This window comes from Cebus imitator, unplaced genomic scaffold, assembly GCF_001604975.1.
Source record: "Cebus imitator isolate Cc_AM_T3 unplaced genomic scaffold, Cebus_imitator-1.0 Scaffold2, whole genome shotgun sequence".
Lineage (NCBI taxonomy): Eukaryota > Metazoa > Chordata > Mammalia > Primates > Cebidae > Cebus > Cebus imitator.
The window spans coordinates 14,749,440-14,755,845 of NW_016107317.1; the positions used below are offsets into that span (position 1 = coordinate 14,749,440).

Here is a 6,406-nt window from a genome sequence, read left to right on the forward strand (position 1 = left end):
GATCCCTGGAGCAAGTTGCAGTCTTTTTTTTCCCCCTCTTGTGCTCAGTCACCCTGTTTTTGAGGTCTCTTTTCTCTACACCATGGTTCTCAACTTATTTTGAGGGAAATATCTTGAGCAGAATACAATGGAAAAAAGAGTCTCTACCCCTTTCTGTTTGAAATTCATTTTTATCCCTTCCTGCCTGAACAAAAACTCTATGGAATCAACACCACCAAGCTCTGTGGGAAAAAAGAAAAACCTGCTCCCTTCGCTCTGCTGGAAGCTGGACGATGCTAGGTCCCCGTGTAGTAGTGCATAGAATTCTAGCTTTTTTTCCTCCCTTCTCTGGATGTTAGGCTCAGAGAGTATACTGTGTCTCTATGTGAATATGGACAGTTAGCATTTACCAACATGTTTCTGTCTACTTTCTCTTGTTTAAAAAAAGAAAAAAAACTTAAAGAAATGGGATTATAGAAGATCAGCAAAGGGTGGGTTTGAGATGCTTGGGTGGGGTAAGTGGGCATTTTGACAACATGGCTTCTCCTTTGGCATATTTAATTGTAACATTTGACAGACATCCTTGCAGCTTAAGATGACACTTTTAAAATAAATTCTTTCCTAATGATGACTTGAGCTCTGCCACTCAATGGGAGAATCAGCAGAACCTGTAGGATCTTATTTGGAATTGACATTCTCTATTGTAATTTTGTTCCTGTTTATTTTTAAGTTTTCTTTTTGTTTCACTGGACAGGAAAGTTTATGCTCAGTTTTAAATGTTAAAAGTGTATAAGTTGCTTTGTTACAATAAAACTAAATGTGTACACACACACACACACACACACACACAAAAGTAGGCACGGTGTCGCAATCCTGTAATCCTGGCACTTTGGGATGCCAAGGCAGGTGGATCACCTGAAGTCAGGAATTCAAGTCCAGCTTGATTAACCTGGTGAAATGCTGTCTCTACTAAAAATACAAAAAATTAGCCGGGCGTGATGGCAGGCTCCTGTAATCCCAGCTACTTGGGAGGTTGAGGCAGGAGAATCACTTGAACCCAAGATGCAGAGGTTGCAATGAGCAAAGATCGTGCCATTGCACTCCAGCCTGGGTGACAAGAGCAAGACTCTATTTCAAAAAAAAAAAAAGAAAAAGAAAAGAAATAAAAGAGAAATTGAGAGACTGACAAGTCACTATTAATATTTAGGTCTCCTTATAATCTGTTTTCTATGCTTTTTATATATTTATCCATTTTAGATTCTGCATTTTTCACTTAACATTACAACATAAAGATTGCTTCTTGTTATAAATTATTCATCAACATTGTTTTTAATGACTTCCTAAAATCCAGTTATTTGTTAGATCATATTTTATTTAACTATTTCTCTTCTGATGACCATACAGGTTGTTTTCAATGTTTATTAAAATAACTTCATGGCTATTTCTGTGGAAATGTTTTTTATGCATTTTAGATTGTATACCTTGGGATATATTCCCCAAAGTAGAATCTCTGGGTCTAAGAATGTAGACATTTTAAATCTTAATCTTTGCAATCTTAATTCTTTCTCAAATTCTTACAGATCCATAATTCTTTGTCCACAATCCCATAATCCAAAAAGCACTGAAAATTGAAAGCTTTTTTTTTTAAGGCACCAAGATTTTTATTTACCTACATTCCAGCTTTCTTTTTTTTTTTTTTTTTTTTTGAGAAGGAGTTTCACTCTTGCTACCCAGACTGGAGTGCAATGGCGCGATCTCGGCTCACCACAACGTCCGTCTCCTGGGTTCAGGCAATTCTCCTGCCTCAGCCTCCTCAGTAGCTGGGATTACAGGCACGTGCCACCATGCCCAGCTAATTTTTTGTATTTTCAGTAGAGACAGGGTTTCACCATGTTGACCAGGATGGTCTCGATCTCTTGACCTCGTGATCCACCCGCCTCGGCCTCCCAAAGTGCTGGGATTACAGGCTTGAGCCACCGCGCCTGGCCCCAGCTTTCTTTTAACATTATAAACATTATAGGTCAAGTTATTCTCTTTTTGACCCAGAGTTGTGATAGGAACCATCTGGTTACAAAGTGGTGGCAGATCTATGTCTGCCTTTGTGTTTTCTGGCCCCTCTCAACCTCTGGCTGTCACTTCTCTGTTCTTTCTCAGTTTCTCCTTGACAGTCTATTCTAACTCCTATAAAATGGGGACTAAAAGTACTAACCTCATTGTTATGAGGTTTAAGAGAAGGCCTAGCACTAAGCCAGGCTCTCCGGAAAATTCAAACAACAGTTCCTCTTTGCCCTTCGGTTTAGCTCCTTCTCATCTGTCATGAGCTGAGGAGCCACTGGACCTGTAAACCAACCACACAGGTCTAAGTCCACAGACCAGGTGAAGGCCTGGATGGCAAAATATATGGGCTCTGTGACTCCACTACTGACTTTGATGCTAAGGAAGGACTGACTTAGCAGTTCCAAGACCACTGAGCTCATGGTTCCCTGCGGCTGATACCTCCATCATGCCCAGGGCCTGAGGAGGGGCCTCTCAGTTGCCGCTGCCACATTTGGAACCGTATGAGGGCTGCTCAGAGGCCAAAAACTGAGTGACCGGCCCCAGAGAGTTGATGGGAGATACTGACAAACCATTTGCAAAGTTGATGCCCTTTACTCTTAGGGAGAGCCTGGGCAAGGATAGTAGCTGGAAGGCGAAGCGCATACCTGACTCTCAGTAGCAGTAGTGATCTGGCTTGAAGCGGCCATCACGGGACATGCCCAGGTACTGGGCTTGCTTCTCAGTCAGCTTGGTCAACTTTACGTTCAGCTTGCCCAGGTGGGCTTCCGCCACTGCCTCATCCAGTTTCTTGGGCAGGAAGTGAACCCCAATGGGGTACTTGTCTGGGTGGGTCCACAGCTCCGTCTGTGCCATCACCTGGTTGGTGAAGGAGCTTCTCATCATGACGCTGGAGTGGCCCATGGCACAACCCAGATTGACAAGCCGACCCTTAGCCAGCAGGATGATATGGCACCCATTCTTTAGCTGGTACTGGCCACCTGTGGCTTGATGTTCACCTTCTCCACAGCACTCTCATTGAGCCACTTGATATCGATCTCCACATCAAAGTGTCCAGTGTTACATGCGATGGCATCATCCTTCATTTGCTCAAAGTGCTAGCCATGGATGATGTCAACACAGCCTGTGGTGGTGACAAAGATGCTGCCCTCCTGACAGGCCTCATCCATGGCGGTCACCTCATAGCCCTCCATGGCAGCCTGCAGTGCATTGATGGGGTCAATGTCGGTGATGATGACGGACTCTGAAATCCGGAGGGCCTGGGCACAGCCCTTGCCCATATCACCATAACCTGCTACCACCACTATCTTGCTGGCATCATCACGTCTGTGGCCCGCTTGATGCCATGTATGAGGGACTCCCGGCAGCCATAGAGGTTGTCAAGCTTACTCTTGGTGACAGTCATTGACGTTGATGGCAAGCACTTTCAGGATCCCATTAGCCATCATCTTGTAGAGGCTGTGGACCCCGGTTGTGGTCTCCTCGAAGATGCCTCGGATGCCTGGCAAGGCCTGCGGGTACTTGGTGTGGATGAGGTTGGTGAGGTTGACCCCGTCATCCAGAATCAAGTTGAGGGGCTCGTCCTTGAAGTACAGCATTTGCTCAAGGCACCACAGGCACTCCTGGTCCGTTTCGCCCTTCCAGGCATACACTGGAATGCCAGCCTTGGCAGTCGCGGCCTGGTCCTGGGTGGAGCTGTTGCAGCTGGACCACTGCACCGCAGCACCCAGGGGGACGAGGGTCTGAGTGAGGACGGCCGTCTCCACGTTCTAGTGCACGCAGCCAGCGAAGCGGGCGCCCTCCAGTGGCTCAGAGGCCGAGTACCGCTCACGCATGCGCATTAGGCCCGCCATCCAGTTCTCCTGGACCTTGCATCCCCAGGCAGCCAGGTCTATGTCAGCGACTTCGCAGGGCAGTTTGTCAGATATGCTGGCGGCGCTGGTGAAGGGCACGGGCGAAGAGGGCTGGGCCTCAGTCTGGGGACAGGCACGGGGCAGGTGGCGCCGGACAGGCGAAAGCTTTTTTTATATTTTACTTGACCTTTTATCATTTAGCAGCAAAACCTGAGTAGAAGGGATGTGAGATGATTTATAGAGATTAATTTTCCCACTTAGTATGAATATTTATGTTTTTCAGAAATATTAGTGTGTTTGATTAAGAGGCACTATCTCAGAACCCACTCGGAGCGTTAGGCAATTATGTAGTTTTTGTGTCAACTGCCTTTTGAAAATTCCCAGATGCCTTACTTACAACACATATCCAGCTTTAAGGGTTCCAGACAAGGATTGTGAACCAGGAGTATTATAACAAGGCACTGGCCATGTTAATTTACATACATATATATTTGCTGAACTTGACACTAATATTATGGTCTGAACTGTGTCTTTTCCTCCCTTCAAATTCATATGTTAAAGTCCTACCTCCCCAGTATCTTTTTAATTTAATTTTTATTTTTTCAATTTTACCTGTCTCTTTCTAGGAATTCCCCAGTATCTTAGAATGTGACTGTATTTGGAGTCTTTAAAGATGTGATTAAATTCAAATGTGGTCATTAGGGTAACCCTAATCCAATAACTAGTATCCTTATAAGAAGGAGAGGTTAGGACACAGACACACACACAGAGATGACCACGTGAGACAGACAGCAAGACAGAGCAGGTCATCTCCAAGCCAAGGAGTGAGGCTTCAGAAGAAATCACCCTGCTGACATCTTGACTTCTAGACCTCAGACTTCTAGACTTCAGAACTGTGAGCAAATAAATTTTTGTTCCTTCTACCTCCTAGTCTACAGTACTTTGTTATGGTACCCTAGAAAACAAATACTGTACAACTGGTGATATATAACTTTTATAACTAACAAAATTAGATACCAGCCATCCAAACAAAAACCACACAAATCCATCTTTCAAAATGTGATTGGTTTTACCATTGTAGCTTACTATTATACTTGGAGTTCCTGCTCTCAGGGAAGGTTTGTAGCTTATTTCTCCCATAGGTACCCCATTTTCTTTCAAATTCCGGTTAATAAACAAGATGATACTTCTCTTTTCAGGTATTAGCTCCTGTTGCCTAATAACTATACACAACATTGATACATAGTTTTTATTGTTATTATGTTGACTAAAAGACTCAAAACTAACCAGAAGATCCAGGGTCTCGAGATCCCGCTGTCAGTTTCCTTTTTTTATTTTTATTTTTTTGAGACGGTCTCACTCCGTTGCCCAGGCTGCAGTGCAGTGGAACTATCATAGCTCACTGCAGCCTTGACTTTCCAGGCTCAAGTGATCTTCCCACCTTAGCCTCCCAAGTAGCTGGGACTACAGATGTGCACCACCACACCAGGCTAACGTTTTTGTTTTTGTTTGCTTTTTGGCGGGGGGGTGAGAGGGGATGGAATCTTGCTCTGTTGCCTAGGCTGAAGTGTAGTGGCGCAATCTTGCTCACTGCAACCTCCGCCTCCTGGGTTCAAGCAATTCTCCTGCCTCAGCCTCCTGAGTAGCTAGGACTACAGGCGCGTGCCACCACACCTGGCTAATTTTTTGTATTTTTAGTAGAGACGGGGTTTCCCTGTGTTAGCCAGGATGGTCTCGATCTCCTCACCTCATGATCCAGCCACCTTGGCCTCCCAAAATGCTGAGATTAGAGGCATGAGCCACCATGTCCAGCCTGTGTTTTTTATTTTTAGTAGAAATGAAGTCTCACTATGTTGCCCAGGCAGGTCTTGAACTCCTAAGCTCAAGAGATCCTCCTGCCTTGGCCTCTGAAAGTGCTGGGATTATATGTATGAACCACTGTACCTGGCCCACACTGTCTCGATCTAAGACAGGCTCTCAATTTTTAAATTCATCTCCAGAGAGAAGAGATTACTGTTCATCTGTGCACAGGATCACACGCACAATTTCAGTACCTACTCCAGTCTCTCCTAGGAAGCATACTGGAATGGAAATGGATATTATTATATCAGTGGCCTAGGGATTACTTTGATTTTAATTTATTTATTTTATAGAGACATAGTCCCACCATGTTGCCTAGGCTGGAGTGCAGTAGTTATTCACAGGCATGATCCCACAGCTGATCAGCATGAGGTTTTTTTTTTTTTTTTTTTTTTTTTTGGTGATCACGGGGGAGTCTCGCTCTGTTGTCCAGGCTAGAGAGCAGTGGGGCTGTCTCAGCTCACTGCAACCTCCACCTCCCGGGTTCAAGCAAGTCTTCCTGCCTCAGCCTGCCGAGTAGCTGGGATTACAGGTGCCCGCCACCACGCCCAGCTAATTTTTGTGTTTTTTAGTAAAGACAGGGTTTCACCATGCTGGCCAGTCTGGTCTTGAACTCCTGACTTCAGGTGATTGGCCCACCTCAGCCTCCCAAAGTGCTG

General features: G+C 45.1%; 1 pseudogene; it reads right to left on the minus strand.

Annotated features, from left to right (window-relative positions):
- Positions 1-2,688: 2,688 nt before the first annotated feature.
- On the minus strand, positions 2,689-3,902 carry LOC108303744 (annotated as a pseudogene).
- Between the last annotated feature and the right edge of the window lie 2,504 nt (positions 3,903-6,406).